Source organism: Cherax quadricarinatus, chromosome 7, assembly GCF_038502225.1.
Source record: "Cherax quadricarinatus isolate ZL_2023a chromosome 7, ASM3850222v1, whole genome shotgun sequence".
NCBI classification, from domain to species: Eukaryota; Metazoa; Arthropoda; class Malacostraca; order Decapoda; family Parastacidae; genus Cherax; species Cherax quadricarinatus.
Window position 1 is genome coordinate 19,807,574 of NC_091298.1, and position 22,414 is coordinate 19,829,987.

Consider the following 22,414-nt stretch of genomic DNA (forward strand, 5'->3'; position numbering starts at 1 on the left):
GGTATGTGATATTAAATGAACACATCTTCCATGGAGGGGTGAAATGCTCTTGTTATCTACAGTGATACAGTTCATGCAGATTATAAAACTTAATGCAATTGCAAGTTTTCACAATCAATTTAAATCTGTGTGTATTTACTTCTAGACACTTAGTAAGATTCATTGTGACAGTGTCTGGTTCATTTCTTAACATTCTAATACACACACACGCAGCACGCAGCCGCAGCAAGCAGCAACAAGGCTGCTCCTATATCTTGCTGTCCCCTGGGCCTATCCGAACTCCAGTGATGGCCAAATTTGCAAGTACTGCTGGAACAACATGCAAGGAACCTATAGTGACATAAAAACTGACGGTGATGACAAGGAAATTGACTAAATATGACAAAAGAGGGACCGGCATTCAAGTACCAGACCTGCTGCCAGACGTGAACCAGACATGAGACGTTTTCCACTACAATGAAATAACTGACCTCCATATCAACTGCACCAGTGTTTAACGGGAAGACAACATGGCAGAAAACCTGATCAACTAAATCTCCAAGGAAATGACAGGTCTGTAGGACTTTTTTCTTCAGTGCCAAACGAGGGAAAGAATTGAGCATTTAAACATGGCTGACCGGCATCCAAACAGCCGCTACTGCCAGACGTACAACTAGCGAAGTGAAATTCTCATCTTTACTGACGTTCATCTGTTGACAGTAGCATCATATCTGTACCACCATCATATCACCTGTACCAGTGCTAACGAGAGGGAAACACAGGAGACATCGTCAAATCAACAGTACAAAACTCCAAGGTTATAGGTCGGATATCCCTCAGTGCCAGTCGTGAGAAAGAAGTGAATAGTTAAACAGTCAAGGTTAATGTTTTAGTAGCTGACCTATATTCAGCTGACCAGTGTACAGTGAGAGAATCATAGCAGAAAACGCCAAATATATCTATAAACTCAAGGAAAGTCAGGTTGTAGGTGGCGTTACTCCCCTCAGTGTTTTAAAAATGGCCGAGTCAGCAGAACAGGTCAGGAGACAACAACACCACACAACCCCGATAAATGGAATTGAGGGGGATTTGGAAGGATAAAACCATGGATTAAACCTTTCTGATCTACCAGAATGGAAAGGAGTTAGATGTTAATTGAGGAAGCCAGACTGTGAAGTGAGATGGGAAGGGGAGTGTGTAATAAGGGGTTAACTGTAAGGGTTTTGTGAAGTTAAGGGAAAAGTGAGCAGTGAAGAGGGTTTTGAAGAGGAAATTTTACTAGTAATTCAGTGGTGATTGCTAAAGCAGATACTAAGTGTACTAGGAACTGGAAAAGAGAAATAAATATTATTGTATATGAGTAAAAGAGCGAAGAATGAAAATGGCAGGCATTAGGGGGGTACAGGCTGCCATAATTATATTTATATTTCTTCTTCAATTCCATGAAGAAAGAAATCAGTCATGGAGGTTGGAAAAGGTGAATGGAGTAACAGCGCCCTGGACAGTAAAAGCCCAACAGTTGCCATCCTACCAGAAAAGTAAATGTCACTATCACCGCAAGGTATGGCAACACCGCATACCCAAACAAAAACAGTGGCACACAGCTCTTAAGTGGTGATATCCAAATTAATCCAGGACCTCAAACTATTGTGCAGAGGCAAAACAGACAGATAAATGACGGCGATAATGACGGTGTGAAAATTTGCGTGGACTGCCTCCAAGTGAGTCGCCTACCCTGGCAAACTCTGTTGACACCGAGCTCTGAGGTGGGTACCTCAGCCTCACAAGTGGCTTATGGGACAGATTTTCACAAATGATTGGTATTGCAAGAAACCTCGCCTGCATGCACGTATAAAGGACTAACTTACTTGGTGTTGCAGCATATATCCTGATCTTCACTTCCCTAAGCTAGCCTCAGCCCCTTTGGACTCCCCCTCAGAAACCACGTGCAACCGGGAGCATTAATTCCTGCAATATTCAATTGTAATTAGTGTCCTGCCTGCACCTCAGAAATTCCTATATCCAAGAGGGTATGTATCCCCTAGTATAACTATGCAGACTCAGACACTAGCTTCTAGACTGCTCTGAGACACTGGTACTTACTGGGCATGCTCTGCCAGCTGCAACACAGGCCCACAGATAAACTCACTCACAATCTCCCCAGACACTGGCCAGAAATCTACGAGATAAAGGAGGTCTTGTCTTACTGTATGGGCCTGACGGAAGAGGTCATCTACGGTACATCGAGGTGCCTCTACCAGATTTCCCCAGGTCTCAAATGTGAAGACACGTGGGGGCGCCGTCTGCTGATCACGGCACGTCTTGTCCAGTTGGTGTCTGTCTTAAGAAGAACGAGCTGGTCTCCCTTCCAGACCCTCGTCTCTTCGTTCAAACTAGGGCTGCCAGTTCTCCCTAGCTAACTTATCCTAGTGTTTGCCTACATTATCGGCCTATTACTACCTATGTTAAGGTCTTAGGTCTATTTTATCATTATCTACAGATGCCTTAGTAAACCTAATATTTGTGTACTGCCAGTAAAACTAACTACTCCTTCCCTGAAGAGTAAATCTATAAATTAAATACATGCCTACCAAGAATCCATCGCCGACAAGAGAATGCTTCCCTGTTTGGGTGGGGTATAAGGGCCATCCAGCTCAGCCGTCCTGTACGGCCATGCTGGACCTGCCCTGTGGAATTTTAGGGACCAAATAAATTTTCACAGACGGTCTAGTAGCTAGGAATGATAACCTTAACTCCATATGTAATGCATACATAGGTCAATGAGACAATACAGCCATTATTATCTCAAACACTACCAAACAGGTGCATACACTGTACTAAAGTACGCATGAAAAACAGAAAAGGCACCTTATGTAAAATGTGTAAGGGGTGGGTGCATGATGGATGTATGTACAATTATAACAACGGTGCCAGAATTCATTTTGTGTGTAACAAATGCACTTTGGCACAGTTACCCTTTAGCAGTGATGACATTGATTTACCTAAATTTAATACAAATGACCCATTGCCATATATTGATGATTATGATTGTTTTATGAAAACAGGCCTTCACTTTATTCATGTCAATGCAAGATCACTTCTTCCTAAATTGGCAGAGATTAGGATTCTAGCTAACAAAATTAGGGCGGCAGTTATAACCATCTCTGAATCTTGGTTGGATGATACGGTGACTGACGACAAGGTCAAAATAGATGGTTACAATATAAAACGCTTAGATAGGAACAGAAAGGGTGGTGGAGTATGTGCCTACATTAGAAATGACTTAGCTTATAACCCAAGACCTGATTTAAATAACAATAAACTGGAGATTCTATGGTTTGAAGTGCTGCTTCCTAAGACCAAACCCATCTTAGTAGGAACTAGTTACCGCCCTCCTACCCAGGACCAGTTCTTAGAAGACTTTTCCAGAGTCTTGTCCGGAGTTGAAAACAATTGCGAGACAATAATACTGGGCGACTTCAATATCTGTTTTCAGCAGCAAAATAACGGGCTATGCAAAAGGTATAAGCAAATTCTAGGATTAAATAGTTACACTCAACTAATTAATACTCCAACCCGGATCACACAGTTCTCAGCCACCCTAATTGACCACATACTTTGTAACCGCTCTGAGAACATTAGTCAGTCAGGCGTCATTACCACAGGTCTTAGTGATCATTTCATCATTTACTGCACCAGGAAAGTCACTAGGGATAGGATAGGCCTACACAGGACAATAAAAATGAGGTCAACTAGAAACTACAGTAAAGAAACACTGGTAAATAGGCTACACAATTGTGACTGGACAGAGATAACAAGTTGCACGGACGTAAACGATGCCTGGGAAAAAATCAAAACAATGTTCACTACCATCCTTGATAATATTGCACCAGTTAAAGAGGTTAGGATTAAACGAAGAACTGAACCCTGGATGAATACTGAGATATTAGATAATATGAAATTCAGAGACCAGCTGCTAAAAAGATTTAAAGCAAACAGACAGGATATTGCAGCACTAAATGAATTCCAAAGGGTGAGGAACAGAGTACAGAGACTTATAAAAGGAGCAAAGGCAAAGCACTACTGCTCAAAAATTGAAGAGTATAAGCATAACCCCAGAAAGCTCTGGCAACAACTAAAACATTTGGGGTACAGCCATAAGCCAGTAGATAGGTCTAACATAGTACTCACTATCGATAATGAGGTATGCCATGAAACATCTAAGGTGGCAAATTGCTTTAATTCATACTACACATCTGTTGCATCAACACTAGTAAGTAAACTACCAGCTGCATCAAATACCTTTAACACAGACTCTGATAAGTTTCAAACATACTATACCAATAAAGGGGTAACCCCAAACAGTTGTCAACTAGTAAGTGTATCTCATGACTTTATTCAAAAAGAACTAAGCAGGTTAAACCCAACTAAGAGCACAGGCCCTGATAACATCCCGTCTAAGTTCCTAAAAGATGGTGCTTCTGAACTGTCAATCCCTATTGCTCACATAATAAATCTATCAATCACCACTAATACCGTACCGGAGGGGTTCAAGGAGGCCAGAGTTACTCCTATCTTCAAGAAAAATAGTAGGTCTGATGTAAGCAACTATAGGCCTGTTAGTATACTCAGTATAATATCTAAAATTCTAGAGAGGGCGGTGTATTCTCAAGTAGTTAAGTACCTTAATGACAACAACATTCTCCATAGCTATCAATCGGGCTTTAGAAGATCCTACTCATCTGGAGTTTATCTGGAGAGAGTTCCGGGGGTCAACGCCCCCGCGGCCCGGTCTGTGACCAGGCCTCCTTAGGTCAGTGTCCCAGGATGCGACCCACACCAGTCGACTAACACCCAGGTACCCATTTTACTGATGGGGAACATAGACAACAGGTGGAAAGAAACACGTCCAATGTTTCTACTCTGGAGTTTACCTGGAGAGAGTTCCGGGGGTCAACGCCCCCGCGGCCCGGTCTGAGACCAGGCCTCCTGGTGGATCAGAGCCTGATCAACCAGGCTGTTGCTGCTGGCTGCACGCAAACCAACATACGAGCCACAGCCCGGCTGATCCGGAACTGACTTTAGGTGCTTGTCCAGTGCCAGCTTGAAGACTGCCAGGGGTCTGTTGGTAATCCCCCTTATGTGTGCTGGGAGGCAGTTGAACAGTCTCGGGCCCCTGACACTTATTGTATGGTCTCTTAACGTGCTAGTGACACCCCTGCTTTTCATTGGGGGGATGGTGCATCGTCTGCCAAGTCTTTTGCTTTCGTAATGAGTGATTTTCGTGTGCAAGTTCGGTACTAGTCCCTCTAGGATTTTCCAGGTGTATATAATCATGTATCTCTCCCTCCTGCGTTCCAGGGAATACAGGTTTAGGAACCTCAAGCGCTCCCAATAATTGAGGTGTTTTATCTCCGTTATGCGCGCCGTGAAAGTTCTCTGTACATTTTCTAGGTCGGCAATTTCACCTGCCTTGAAAGGTGCTGTTAGTGTGCAGCAATATTCCAGCCTAGATAGAACAAGTGACCTGAAGAGTGTCATCATGGGCTTGGCCTCCCTAGTTTTGAAGGTTCTCATTATCCATCCTGTCATTTTTCTAGCAGATGCGATTGATACAATGTTATGGTCCTTGAAGGTGAGATCCTCCGACATGATCACTCCCAGGTCTTTGACGTTGGTGTTTCGCTCTATTTTGTGGCCAGAATTTGTTTTGTACTCTGATGAAGATTTAATTTCCTCATGTTTACCATATCTGAGTAATTGAAATTTCTCATCGTTGAACTTCATATTGTTTTCTGCAGCCCACTGAAAGATTTGGTTGATGTCTGCCTGGAACTTTGCAGTGTCTGCAATGGAAGACACTGTCATGCAGATTCGGGTGTCATCTGCAAAGGAAGACACGGTGCTGTGGCTGACATCCTTGTCTATGTCGGATATAAGGATGAGGAACAAGATGGGAGCGAGTACTGTGCCTTGTCGAACAGAGCTTTTCACCGTAGCTGCCTCGGACTTTACTCTGTTGACGACTACTCTCTGTTCTGTTAGTGAGGAAATTATAGATCCATCGACCGACTTTTCCTGTTATTCCTTTAGCACGCATTTTGTGCATTTTATAATAATAAATAATTTATAATAATAATAATTTATAATATTACGCCATGGTCACACTTGTCGAAGGCTTTTGCAAAGTCTGTATATATTACATCTGCATTCTTTTTGTCTTCTAGTGCATTTAGGACCTTGTCGTAGTGGTCCAATAGTTGAGACAGACAGGAGCGACCTGTTCTAAACCCATGTTGCCCTGGGTTGTGTAACTGATGGGTTTCTAGATGCGTGGTGATCTTGCTTCTTAGGACCCTTTCAAAGATTTTTATGATATGGGATGTTAGTGCTATTGGTCTGTAGTTCTTTGCTGTTGCTTTACTGCCCCCTTTGTGGAGTGGGGCTATGTCTGTTGTTTTTAGTAACTGTGGGACGACCCCCGTGTCCATGCTCCCTCTCCATAGGATGGAAAAGGCTCGTGATAGGGGCTTCTTGCAGTTCTTGATGAACACAGAGTTCCATGAGTCTGGCCCTGGGGCAGAGTGCATGGGCATGTCATTTATCGCCTGTTCGAAGTCATTTGGCGTCAGGATAACATCGGATAGGCTTGTGTTAATCAAATTTTGTGGCTCTCTCATAAAAAATTCATTTTGATCTTCGACTCTCAGTCTGGTTAGCGGCTTGCTAAAAACTGAGTCATATTGGGACTTGAGTAGCTCACTCATTTCCTTGCTGGGAATCGAACCCAGGCCCTCACCGTGTGAAGCGAGAGCGTTAACCACCAGGCCACCAGAGCCCTTACTCAACCGACACCTCCCTTATTAATCTGATGGATTGCCTGAGAACTGAAATGTCAAAGGGGAACCTCATAGGTATGGTAACCTTAGACCTGCAAAAGGCCTTCGATACTGTCAACCACAATATATTATGTAATAAACTTCAAGCTATCGGTACAGGTTCTGTAGACTGGTTTAAGTCCTACCTTAGCAACAGGAGACAAATAGTCAAAAATCAACAAAACAGAATCAGAACCCCTGCCGATAACATGAGGAGTTCCCCAAGGTAGTATTCTGGGTCCCTTATTATTCTTATGTTATGTCAATGATATGCCTATCAGTGTCAAGTGCAAACTCCTACTGTATGCAGATGACAGTGCTCTGTTAGTGTCAGGTAAAGACCCACAAGATATTGCTAATATTTTAACACTGGAACTGGAGTCCTGCAGCAAATGGTTAGTAGACAACAAACTATCATTACACCTAGGGAAAACTGAAGCCATTCTCTTTGGCACGAAACATAAACTGAGAAGGGTAAATAACTTTAATGTTCAATGTAATGGGGAGCCCATCACTTTGGTTTCATCAGTAAAATATTTGGGAATTCTCTTTGACCCATGCATGTCAGGAGAATTGATAGGGAACAGTGTAGTAAAGAAAGCGAATGCCAGACTGAAGTTCCTGTATAGACAAGCACAGTGTCTACCTACTGAGGCTCGCAGGACCCTATGTCTAGCCCTTATACAATGCCATATGGATTACGCTTGCTCTTCTTGGTACTCTGCCTTGACAAAAAAACTGAAAGATAGACTGCAAATCACCCAGAACAAAATCGTAAGATTCATCCTGGGGCTGGGACCAAGAGAACATGTAGGCCAGGATGAATTACAGCAGTTGGATATGCTGAATGTTGAAGACAGAGTAAAACAACTGAAGCTAAATCATGTTTATAAAATTGCTCACAAACAGTGTCCAGAATATCTTGCTGTCAATTTTGTCAAGGTTGGGAACCAAAGCAATCATAGTACTAGGGGGAGAGAGCACAACTTTGTAGTACCCACAGTCATTGGCCAGGCTTCAAACACCTTTTATTGTACAGCAATAAAGGAATGGAACAGACTACCCGCACATGTCAAAGCCAGTCATAGCATGAACCAGTTCAAAAAGAGTGCCAAAAGGTGTCTGATGAATGTAGCTACAGAAAGGGAGGGGAATGATTTTCTATTTTTTATCTAACATACGTGTAAATTTTACCTTATTCCTAGTAATGACCCTCGTATTGTAGATAGTCTTAATGACCCTCGTGTAGTAGATAGTCTTTTTAGTATGATAATAAGATGTTATCTTCATTATAGAATAATAAGAAAATATTATAACCTTTATATTATAATAATAAGGTAAAAGGACCCCGATGGAAATAAGTCACTCTGTCTGACTTTTTTGGGTTATCCTAGGTTCTCTACACATATGCTGCTATGTATGATAATTCTATGTAACTGTATTTGTGTATACCTGAATAAACTTACTTACTTACCGAGTACAGTGTTAATCTCAACGTCGTCGTCGTCGTCTGTGAAGCAGGACACGAGGGACGCTGATAACAGCCCTTACAAACCCAACAATAAGAGGAGGAGGAGCTGTGGCGGCCTCGTGTGTTTAGTTACATTCATCAGCATGGCCACGTCTGCCCATGGTGAGCATAACAACAAATATAATAAGGAAGAAACGCTGCAACAGGCCTACTGGCACATGTTTAACGGACACGTACCCACATCCACTCATGTACTCGTCCAACCTGTAGTTTCGAAATGTTTCGATTCCCGGCGGGTGGAAACATTTCGACAAGTTTCCTTACACCTGTTGTCCTGTTCACCTAGCAGCAAATAGGTACCTGGGTGTTAGTCGACTGGTGTGGGTCGCATCCTGGGGGACAAGATTAAGGACCCCAATGGAAATAAGTTAGACAGTCCTCGATGACGCACTGACTTTCTTGGGTTATCCTGGGTGGCTAACCCATCGGGGTTAAAAATCCGAACGAAATCTTATCTTATCTTAAAGCCTGCTCGAAATGTGCCGCTTGCTAGTGGCTTTCTTCGTAATATTTTATTACAAGTTAAACTACAATGTGTATACTGCAGAGAAAAATGAAATTTGTTTGTTTTACCCAAAATTCTTGCTTCACTGATGGTACCTGGAAGGTTAAATTTTTTCTCTATAATTCTTGCACACTCTTTTTGTCCCCTTTTATTTTATATGGATGCTCTTTGCCATATGGATGCTCTTTGCCAGTCCCTAGGTACCTTCACCTCATTCATACATTTATTAAGCAAAAGCATCAGCCACTCCTAAACTATATTCCCCATCTACTTTTAACATTTTTGTCTTGAGCCCATCAATCCCTGCTACTTTACCACCTTTTATTTTACACACTGCCTGATGCATCTTCCCAAACTCACATTTGGCTCTTCCTCACTCCTGAAAGATGTTATACCTCCCTGGCCAGTGCATGAAATCATGCTTCCCTCTCTTAATCAACATTTAACAGCCTCTCAAATATTATTATAATAAAAAAGAAGCGCTAAGCCACAAGGGCTATACAGCTACAGCCTCTCAAAATATTCCTGCCACTTTCTCCATCTTTACTGTGGCCCGTGGCCTGGTGGCAAAAGCTCTCACTTCACATGGTGAGGGTACGGGTTCGAGCCCTGGCGAGGGTAGAAACATTGATCCTGTTTCCTTACACATGTCTGTGTTCACCAATCAGTAAAATAGGTACCTGGGTGTTGGTCGAATGGTGTGGGTCGCATCCTGGGAAAAAATGTTGACCTAATTTGCCCAAAATGCTATGCATAACAGGCGGCTTTCTATGTAGTAGTATGTCACTGATGTCAGATAGGCCTGTATACCTTGTACATGTACTTGTAGAAATAAATATTATTATGTATTATCTACAGTTCTATTGCCAAACCAGTACTTCCCAATAACCTTTCTAAATCTAAATTTCTCTAATTTTAATCCATTGCTGCAAGTCCTATCTCTGTTAAATATTTTCAGTGCACTTCCTATATCCCCTTTATTCCTGCTTAAATCTTGTCTCCCTCAGGTTTTTACTTCACTGACCCTATTAAGCACACTGTTCCACACACAGACTACTAGAGTGGATAATGAGAACCCTCAAAACTAGGGATGCCAAGCCCATGATGATTCTCTTCAAATTGCTTGTTCTCTCTAGGCTGGAATATTGCTGTACACTAATAGCTCCTTAGGCAGGTGAATAAACAGAGAACTTTCACAGCATGTATAAGTATGATAAAGCACTTAAATTACTGGGAATGATTGAAGGCCCTTGATTTGTATTTCTGGAATGCAGGCGAGAAAGATATATGAGGATATATGTCGGAGGATCTCACCTTCAAGGACCATAACATTGTATCAATCGCATCTGCTAGAAAAATGACAGGATGGATAATGAGAACCTTCAAAACTAGGGAGGCCAAGCCCATGATGACACTCTTCAGGTCACTTGTTCTATCTAGGCTGGAATATTGCTGCACTCTAACAGCACCTTTCAAGGCAGGTGAAATTGCCGACCTAGAAAATGTACAGAGAACTTTCACGGGGCGCATAACGGAGATAAAACACCTCAATTACGGGGAGCGCTTGAGGTTTCTAAACCTGTATTCCCTGGAACGCAGGAGGGAGAGATACATGATTATATACACCTGGAAAATCCTAGAGGGACTAGTACCTAACTTGCACGCGAAAATCACTCACTACGAAAGCAAAAGACTTGGCAGACGATGCACCATCCCCCCAATGAAAAGCAGGGGTGTCACTAGCACGTTAAGAGACCATACAATAAGTGTCAGGGGTCCGAGACTGTTCAACTGCCTCCCAGCACACATAAGGGGGATTACCAACAGACCCCTGGCAGTCTTCAAGCTGGCACTGGACAAGCACCTAAAGTCAGTTCCTGATCAGCCGGGCTGTGGCTCGTACGTTGGTTTGCGTGCAGCCAGCAGCAACAGCCTGGTTGATCAGGCGTTGATCCACCAGGAGGCCTGGTCACAGACCGGGCCGCGGGGGCATTGACCCCCGAAACTCTCTCCAGGTAAACTCCAGATAATATACACTTGGAAAATCCTAGTGGGACTAGTCCCAAATCTGCACACGAAAATCACTCCCTACAAAAGCAAAAGACTTGGCAGGAGATGCAACATCCTCCCAATGAAAAGCAGGGGCACCATGAGTACACTAAGAGTCAACACAGTTAGTGTCAGGGGCCCAAGACTGTTCAGCTGTCTTCCAGCATACATAAGGGGGATTACCAATAGACCCCTGACTATCTTAAGAAGGCACTGGATAGGCACCTAAAGTCAGTATTTGACCAGCTGGGCTGTGGTTCGTATGTCTGTTTACATGCGGCCAGCAGTAACAGTCTGGTTGATCAGGCCCTGATGGCTGATTCACTGCGAGGCCTGGTCATGGACTGGGCTGCAGGGGTGTTGACCCTCGAAACCCCCTCCAGGTATACTCTATTTCCAAACCAGTACTTCCCTATATCCTTTCTAAATAAAGGAGTACAGTTCAAGGGATCTTTCGGGGCATGATGGAATTTTTACAGGCATTGAAGATTCTCTGTATCTTCTCCAGATCAGCAGTTTTGCTTGCCTTAGAAGGGGCTGTTAGTTTGCAACAATACTTAAAGCTAGAGAGAGCAAGTTACTAGAGTACCATTGGACTGATGCTGTTGTGATCCTTGAATGTAAGATCTAACAGTATCACTCTCAAATCCTTCCACTCTGTGAAATGTTTTTTTTTTTTAATACCTCCTGTTTTTTATTTTCTAATATTTTCCTTATTGTAGTAACTAAAATTTGTCCTCCTTGAGCATCATTTTGCATTCTGAGGCCCTCTAGATTCTACTCCTATATACAAATTCTAGTATCATCTGCAGAGAAAGGAAATGTACATCTGCTCATTTTTCCAGTTATTTCTTTCGCACACATTTTGTGAGCTATTACACCATGATCACACTTGTCATATGCTTTTATTATGTCTATATACAGACCTCTCTGCATTTTGTGATCTTCCAGTACCTTCATGACCATGTTGTAATGGTCCAGCAGTTGCAGAAGGCATGGCACCCTGTTCTAACCCCTACAGTCACTCTCTCATACCCTTCCATTATCTCTTGCATGTCTCCAGTCTCTCCTCTACACTCCTACAACTCCCTCACCATCTGGTTTTGTATGCTTTTGATGCTACATTTCATTTTATAAACAATGTATATTTATCAGTTCTTCATGCACTTATGCAATGGTGAGATGATTATATAAATAATTATAATGTAATTGCAGATTAAATAGATTTATATTTTGTAATTGAACTTATAATGCTGTAGCTGCAATTTATTCTTTCATTGATTAATTTTATTGTATAATGTACATTTAAAATGCCATTTTTTGTGTTATATTGTACAATACATATGGAAAAGCAGTTGGCATTTATTTAAATAATAATATCTTTAATTTTTCCAAACATATACACATTATCAGACAGTGTTTATGTTTTTTAGCACTGAGTGCACGACTACATGGGTCAGAACCACTGCAGGAACGCCTTGTCCTTGCTGAGCGAGCATTCCTGGCCCCACTTAATGTTCCAGTCATACACAAGGAAGATGTTGTTGTTATATGGTTATCCCAGCTGCTCACTAATAAGGTATGTTTTTTAAAGTGTGTATGTCTAGAGCTAAATCTATTAGGGCTACTTCATGTCATGAATTTACATTGTCTCTGGAAGGCATTTTCAGTAGTATATAAATAAAAAGCTTGATTATTGTGTTTTTGAAAGTACAGTAGGGCCCCACTTATACGGCGGGTTAGGTTCCAGGCTACCGCCGTAAAGCGGAAATCGCCGTAAAGTGGAACACCCTTTTTTTCCACTTATAAATGCATACAAACACTAGATAACAAGTTTACACTAACATATATTAAGTTAGCAATAGAACCAGGCATCAAAAAACAATAAAAAGGTACTCAGTATTGTTATTATCACCACTTGTGCAAGTCGTCTGCTACACAGCTCACATTTATGTTTATTTATTCTACTGTGGGGTGTATTTATCTTATTTATATGTTATGCATCGTGTTTATTATATAATTTTGAAAAAAATATCATGGATGGATTAATGAAAATGTGTATATTAACGTAATATACGACATTTAAATGACTTGATGTGTGTAAGTTTATTTAGGTACAGGTATACATAAGTATAATTATCAGAGTATATATAAAATATGAAATAACTTTTAAAAACATTTGAAATTTTGGAGTTTCCAGACAAAATGGAGAGACTTAGTGCTTACTGAGCTCATGGAGAATGTAAACAAACAGGGTGGGGCACGTTGACCGTATTAGAAAGTCAGGTGGGGGGAGCCGTATAGTGAGTTTTGGTCATAATTTGAAATGTCCGTATTAGCGGAACGCCGTAAAGCGGAACGCCGTAAAGCGGGGCCCTCCTGTACCTTTCCATTAAAAGAATGATACAACTGTTGTATTGCCCCTTGTTCATTAATTATAGTTGTCAAAATTAACATCACATATTACATAAAGAAATACCAGGTGGGGATTGACCCTGTAACTACAAGTGTACATATCTAGCCTGCTACCACTCTGCCATGGTGGACGTGTTGGTGAAGGAAAAGGTCTATAAACAACTTGAAGTCGCTGTCCCAAATACAAATCTATTTCAAAATTACTGCACAGGACATACAATAATCTGAAGGCCTTTAGAATGCATAGTATTTCAGGCATAATCTGAAGGCCTATAGAATGCATAGCATTTCAGGCAAAACTTAGACTTTTTTTTTTTTTTTGTTAAATCGCTGGCACTGAGGGCATGTTTATTTCCAACCCTTTGGCAGAGGGTTAAGAAAATTCACTTTGATTTAATTGGCAAATTGGCACCCAAACTGCCCCAAATTAATAAAAAATCCTCAAATTAACCCTTAAGCTGTCCAAACGTAGATCTACGTTCACTCGCGTGGCGCTCTGAATATTTTGAAAAATAAAAAAAATCATTTTTTTTTCTTTTAAAATGAAGAGCACATTTTTCTTCATGTTAAGAGTAAATTGAAATTATAGTAAAAATAGTATAAATAGACTGATAGATAGATAAGCAGAAGCATTGCCGATATACCTTTTTTTCTCGTTTTTATTTTAATTTATACATTTTTTATGTTCTGATAATCACAATTTATAATAGTTCTTGTGATTTCATAGCCAGTCTTTGTTCTGACACTAATATTATTTACTGAAGTAGTGCTCAAATAGTCACAATCACATTGACAAGTGAACATTTACACCTGCTAGAAATATATACAAAGTATTTATAGGTCCCAGCAATGTTTTAAATACCCTGGCATATACCTTAAAGCATGGTGTCATGAAAGGCATCCCTATACTGTTGACAGCTGTGTGACATTTGATAAATGCCCACTGCCCCAGCTAACCCTCGCTGTATTTGTTATCACTGTTACTCACAAACATGTCTTGTCTCTCTATTTATCTGTCTGTCTATCTGCTTATCTATCTATCAGTCTATTTATACTATTTTTACTATAATTTCAATTTACTCTTAACATTTTTGACATTTAATAACCATTACTTGTCTAATTACCTTTACCTGTTTTAATACCATATTTACTATCTTAGAGTACTCTTAATTACCTTGTGCTGCCATATAACCTCTAGTATAACTACCAGTGCAATATTGAATGAAATAAACATTACTTTTTCACTTTTTTGTAATCATTATTACTTACTAAAATTTTATTAAACACCATATTTACTACCAGTCAATTTTACTTTTGTACATTAAACATTATTTTATACTTCCCATAACATTTTGTTGCCAAATTTTCAAGTTTGTATATTCAACTCCAACCTTTATATTATCCTTTGTACCTGTCTACCATCTTACTATCATATTATAACCAAGACATTACCCTTGTTATTTTTTACTATTATTCTTTTGGTACTTGAATTGTGAATTATATTTTGTCAATTTAAATCTAGTTATACTCCTGATCTTATCAACAACCTATACCAGACTCTAGTGCAATTGCAAGTACCATTTCAATTTGTATTTTTATATTATAAGTTTATATTATAATTCCTACTCTAAGATTGTTTTCATATCTTAGTGACTATATTGTGTGTGCAATTAGTGTATATTTCAATTATATTATTGTTCAAGGCCCTTAACTATCTTTTGCTAACTAGTACCAACTATGTCATATATTTTTTTTTCTACTTTTTTTTTTATTCTTTTGCTACCTTAACTTGTATATTTTATCTTGTCAATTTAAATCTAGTTATACTCTAATTCTTGTAAACAGCTTATATAACACCTTAGTGCAATTACAATTGAGAGTCTTGTGCATTTTTTATATTATTAGATTAAACTCAGTTGTACTATAGTCAATACCAAATTCATTATATTAGACCATATTGCAATTAGAGTATGTAGAAAAGAGGGAAATTTTTTCCCAGTAAAAGTAGGCCTTAGACAAGGATGTGTGATGTCACCGTGGTTGTTTAATATATTTATAGATGGGGTTGTAAGAGAAGTAAATGCGAGGGTCTTGGCAAGAGGCGTGGAGTTAAAAGATAAAGAATCACACACAGGGTGGGAGTTGTCACAGCTGCTCTTTGCTGATGACACTGTGCTCTTGGGAGATTCTGAAGAGAAGCTGCAGAGATTGGTGGATGAATTTGGTAGGGTGTGCAAAAGAAGAAAATTAAAGGTGAATACAGGAAAGAGTAAGGTTATGAGGATAACAAAAAGATTAGGTGATGAAAGATTGAATATCAGATTGGAGGGAGAGAGTATGGAGGAGGTGAACGTATTCAGATATTTGGGAGTGGACGTGTCAGCGGATGGGTCTATGAAAGATGAGGTGAATCATAGAATTGATGAGGGAAAAAGAGTGAGTGGTGCACTTAGGAGTCTGTGGAGACAGAGAACTTTGTCCTTGGAGGCAAAGAGGGGAATGTATGAGAGTATAGTTTTACCAACGCTCTTATATGGGTGTGAAGCATGGGTGATGAATGTTGCAGCGAGGAGAAGGCTGGAGGCAGTGGAGATGTCATGTCTGAGGGCAATGTGTGGTGTGAATATAATGCAGAGAATTCGTAGTTTGGAAGTTAGGAGGAGGTGCGGGATTACCAAAACTGTTGTCCAGAGGGCTGAGGAAGGGTTGTTGAGGTGGTTCGGACATGTAGAGAGAATGGAGCGAAACAGAATAACTTCAAGAGTGTATCAGTCTGTAGTGGAAGGAAGGCGGGGTAGGGGTCGGCCTAGGAAGGGTTGGAGGGAGGGGGTAAAGGAGGTTTTGTGTGCGAGGGGCTTGGACTTCCAGCAGGCATGCGTGAGCGTGTTTGATAGGAGTGAATGGAGACAAATGGTTTTTAATACTTGACGTGCTGTTGGAGTGTGAGCAAAGTAACATTTATGAAGGGATTCAGGGAAACCGGCAGGCCGGACTTGAGTCCTGGAGATGGGAAGTACAGTGCCTGCACTCTGAAGGAGGGGTGTTAATGTTGCAGTTTAAAAACTGTAGTGTAAAGCACCCTTCTGGCAAGACAGTGATGGAGTGAATGATGGTGAAAGTTTTTCTTTTTCGGGCCACCCTGCCTTGGTGGGAATCGGCCAGTGTGATAATAAAAAAAAAAAAAAAAAAAATAATAAAAAAAAATATTGCAATTACTAGTGAGAGACTGGTGCTATTTTTAATTTGTATTGTTATATTATTAGATTAAATCTAGTTGTACTATAGCTCATTCTAGCTCAAAACATAGACTCCACAAAAGTCATTATATTAGACCTTAGTGCAATTATTTGATTACCACTTTATTGTTCACCACAACTTATATTAGTCCCTTTTATATTATAATTTTATATTATAATTCTAACTTTAAAGAATTACCTTTAAAGTACTACCTACTATCATATTCCCAAGCTCCATTATTTGATCATCACTTTATTTGTTCACCACAAATTATTTTAGTCCCTTTTATATTGTCTCCTTTATTTTAGCTTTAAAAAACTACCTTAGCTCATTATTTTTACATTTGTTAAATAATTCAGGTGCTATTTTTTTAGCTTTAGAATATTTACTTTGTTTTATACTTAATTCTAACTATAGATTCACTACAAATCTTATGATTACAAGCATTGATCCTGATACCAACCTCTTATTTAATGACTTAAATGATTCAAACAGTTACTGTAATTACTACACAGCAGAACAATCAAAGGCACTTCTCAGAGCCAACAACAACATAACTATCTTTAACTACAATATCAGATCTTTAAGCAAGCATTATGATGACCTCCTAGCATTACTAAATTCCTTGCATGCCAATATGTCCATCATTACACTAACTGAAACCTGGCTAAAGCCTGATACTACAGATGTCTATGCCATTCCTGGTTACACAGCCATACACAACTATAGGCCAGACCAACAAGGGGGTGGCACAGCTATATACGTACTACTCAGACCAACTAGAATGTATCACTAATACTTGCACAAGGGATGAACATGGGGAATATATAATAGCTAAATTCAAATCCAAATACCTACAAAAACCTCTCACAGTGATAAACATCTACAGAGTTCCACAATCAAACATTAGCCAATTTAGTCAAAACCTAGGAAGTATGATAACTGATGCACGCATGAACAAAGATCACTTACTACTCTCAGGTGACTTCAATATAAATCTCCTGCAAGACCAGGACCCACACGTTACTGAATTCACAAACACAATGAGTAACTGCATGTTGCTACCAACAGTAACAAAACCTACAAGAGTTACGGAGACTAGTGTTTCCCTACTTGACCACATCTGGACCAACACCATATCCCCTTTAAAATCAGGCATAATTACAGATAATACCACAGACCACTACCCTACTTTCCTCATAACAACTCTTGGTAAAATACCCCAAGACACTACTAAAGTCACCTTCAGACTTCACAATGAGGCAGCCATTAATAACTTCACAACAGCAGTAACAAACATTGACTGGCACACTGAGCTAGAAATCTATACAGATATTGACGAATGTTTAATAATTTTCTAAAAAGGACCCAATACCTCTATAACAAGCACTGCCCTAAAAAAACTAAACAGATGACAGCTAAGGGACTGAACAGTCCCTGGCTAACACCCAGCATTCTCAAATCCATAAATACAAAACACCGATATGAAAAACAGTACAGAATGGGTCACATAACCAGAGACCAAACAAAACGTTACTCGTCAATCCTAACCAGCCTGATAAGAAGGGCAAAAAAACTGTATTATGAGAACAGATTATCCAACTTACGAGGTGATATAAAAAAGACCTGGAAGACCCTATCAGAAATTCTGGGAACAAAAAAGATATCACGAAATAGCGAAATAAAATTAGCAAAATCAGATGAACCCCAACTCCCACCAACAGAAACAGCAAACAGACTCAATGATTTCTTCTCCACTATAGGACAAAACCTTGCCAATAAAATCCCAAGCTCAGATATCCCACCAAATGACTACCTCACTGGCAACTACCCGAACCCATACGAAGTCTCCCTTATTATCAACACACTAAAAACAATGCAGGAGATTTAAATACCTTACCACCCTTTATATACAAAAAAGTGTCACAAGTACTATCACCAATCATTGCAACACTCTTTAACAAATCCATTGAATCCTCCACCTTCCCTACAGCTCTCAAAATAGCAAGGGTCACCCCGATCCATAAAGGAGGAGACCAAACAGAGTTGAATAACTATAGGCCAATATCCAATTTACACCCTCTCTCAAAAATCTTCGAAAAATTAATTCATAAACGAATCTACTCCTACCTCATCTCCCAAAACATTCTCAACCCCTGCCAATTTGGATTCAGGCCTAATAAAAATACTAATGATGCTATTATACACATGCTAGAACATATATACACTGCAATAGAGAAAAAAGAAGTCCCACTGGGGGTCTTCATTGACTTACGTAAAGCTTTTGATACAGTTGACCATGACTTGCTCCACGTAAAATTGTCACACTCCCTCAACTACCTCAAGTCATACCTCAGCAACAGAAGCCAATATGTGTATGCAAATGGGGCAAGCTCTTCCGCTCAACCAATTACAGTTGGTGTCCCACAGGGAAGTGTCCTTGGCCCTCTTCTCTTTCTCCTATACATAAATGACCTACCAAATGCTTCGCAATTACTCAAACCCACACTTTTTGCAGATGACACTACATACGTCTTCTCTCACCCGAGCCCAGTCACGCTAGCCAATACTGTAAACACCGAATTACAGAAAATATCTACCTGGATGAGGACTAACAAACTTACACTAAACATTGACAAAACCTACTTCATTCAGTTTGGTAACAGAGCTACAGATGTACCTCTTAACATAACGATATACAGATCACCTATCACAAAGCTAACAGAGGGAAAATTCTTAGGAATCCACCTTGATAATAGACTCAAATTTCATACACATATACAACAAATTTCTAAGAAAATTTCCAAGACTGTAGGCATACTATCGAAGATACGGTACTATGTTCCACAGTCAGCCCTCCTGGCCCTTTATCACTCTCTTATTTACCCCTATCTCACCTATGGAATTTGTGCATGGGGCTCAATTAACCATCTCAGACCACTAATTACCCAACAAAAGGCTGCAGTTAGAATGATGACAAATTCTCACTACAGGCAGCACACTCCACCAATATTCAAAACACTCAACCTACTCACCATACAAAACATCCATACTTATTACTGCACCTATTACATACATAGAACACTTAACTCTGATATTAACCCTCCCCTCAAACATCTCCTTGCCAACCTCAACAGAACACATGACCATAACACAAGGCACAGATCACTCTTTGATGTTCCTCGTGTCCATCTCACGCTATGCAAAAACTCAATGCACATAAAAGGCCCTAAAATCTGGAATTCATTACCTGTAAATATAAAAGAAACACTACCTGTTTATAAATTCAAGTCTCTTCTCAAAGATCACTTACTCACTCAAAACCAAATAAATACTGAATAACTGAACCTTATAAATTGTATATCCTATATGTTACTCACAATTATATCACAGAAATGTTAAACCTAGGACCCAATCTAACTTTGTTATTTTTTTATATACACTACCTAACAGAATACTCCATTCGACTGAATGTACAGCAATGCATGCAACCATATGACCTGTCTTTGTAATATTCATTTGTGCTTTATAGTTATCTGTTTACAATAATGTTTTATCACTGATTTCATCATTGCTTAGTTAATCTTAAGTTAATTTTAAACCAGCCCGTAATGCTATGCATATAAGTGGCTTTGGCATGCTGCTCTTACCTGTATTTTTTGTACCTCTGTATGTATGCTTAAATTACTAAATAAATAAATAAATAAATCTTTGCCTGGAATTTTTGGGTTATCCTAGGTAATTTACACTGTATAGTAACTGTACTTATGTGTGCATGTGAGAGAGACATAAATAGACAGAGATATAGATAGAGAGACAGCCAAAGCCAGCCAAAGCCAGCCAAAGCCAGCCAGCCAGTCAGCCGGCCAGCCAACTAGCTGGCCAGCCTGCTGAATGCATAAGAAAGAAGGAATGCTGCAGCAGGCCTACTGGCCCATGCAAGGCAGGTCCATGTCCCCCCCAGCTTAGACCAATGACCCACCTAGTCAGGTCACATCCTAGTAGCACAAGCTAGTCAGGTCCAACTCACACCCACCCACTCACACTCACTCATGTATTTATCTAACCTATTTTTACTTTCCTCTTAAAATGGGAATGTTAATGTGACATGGTATCAGTGAATCCCTGGTGTTTGCCACGCTATTTGCTTTAGCTGGCGCTCAATTGAACTGGTGCTCCCACAAGGTACTAAGTGCTCCCAGATTTTTTAATACTGCGCACACTGAGTGCACAGACCCATTCTTTCATGTCTAGGCGACTCAAGCCTATTGTGCCACATTTGAAGGAATGAAAAATAAAACGTTGATCTATGTTTGGAGTGCTACGCATGCAAACATAGATCTATGTTTGGACAGTTTAATGGTTAAGATACACCAGCATCTAGGGGTTTACTATTTTACTCAATCAACAAATTTGCCTTCACACAAACACATCTTAATGGGTACTATCCTGGCCCCAAGATGCATCACCCATTAAATATTGAATTTGTTGAGATCTACTTGCAAGCACATCCCCATGTGAGTTTTTCCAAATACGAGCAGTCGATGGGTCGATTTTTTGCTTCCATAAGCGAGCAGACCTCAACGCAGATTCCTTGACGCTGGTGAGGGGTTCTTGCTCTTGATCTAGGGAATTGTATCTCATTTGTTTGTTGGACTATCTTATTGAAACTTGGGCAATGTATGATGGAAAGATGTTTCTTAACTTACACCAAAAATGAAAGAACTCGGAGCATAAATAATGAAGTTCACTTCTCAGCAATTAACCCTTTGACTGTCGCGGTCGATACCGTGATTGACGTATCTATACGCATAAATTCTAGCGGCTTCAAATCAAGCGGGAGAGGGCTGGTAGGCCTACACGAGAGAGAATGGGTTTCAGTGGTCGGTGTGTACCCTGTGAAAAAAATCTGGGACTCAGTGGTGCATTGTGGGAACACCATCTTGGTAGTCCATTTTCACCATGCCTCGCGGTAAGAAGTTCCTCACTCCTCAGCGGATTGGAGGTCTTTTGTTCCCAAGTGATAGCTCAAACAGTGATGATAGTGTCAGTGAAAGTGAATTCCCTGGTTTTGTAGCGGGTGTGACCGAGAAAATTACCCAGGATAACATAATTAGTGATGAAAACCCAGATGACCCACAACCTTCCACCTCTGGTGCTGGGCCGGCTCGTTCATGTTCACCTGTACCAGGACGAAAGAGGAAACTATTTGCCCGTGTACAAGACTCAGATGTGAGCAGTGCAAGTGATAGTGATAGTGATTTCAAGGTTATTGAAAGCAGTTCTAGTTGTGACAGTGAGGGTGAATATTCCCCAGTGAAGCGGCAGTATATACGACGTCGCATGCGGTCTGGTAGTGTGCCATATGCTCTTCCAAGAGGAAGGAGTACATCTCGGAGCACATCCCGTGGCCCTACACCACGTCCTGATAGTGAAGATGACGATATTGTTAGGATGGGTATAAATGATGTGAGTGGGGCAGCAGGCGGTGGTGGTGATAGTGATGGTGGCATGAGTCATGTGACACCAGCAGTGGGCCACGCTACTACCCGCACTGCTGACTCTGCACAACTACAACCAGCCTCACCTGACCCCACACTCCCACAACCACAACCTGCACAACCACAACCACATTACAATATCCAGAACGCACCAGCTGACCGCATCTGGGATTGGCAGCAAGATGATGAGTTTGTTCCCAATCCTCATGACTTTGATGGAGGACAAAGTGGAATACGGCCATCATGTACACTTGGGAACAATCCCACTGAACTGGAATGCTTTCAGTTGTTCTTTGATGAACCCCTGATGGACATTGTC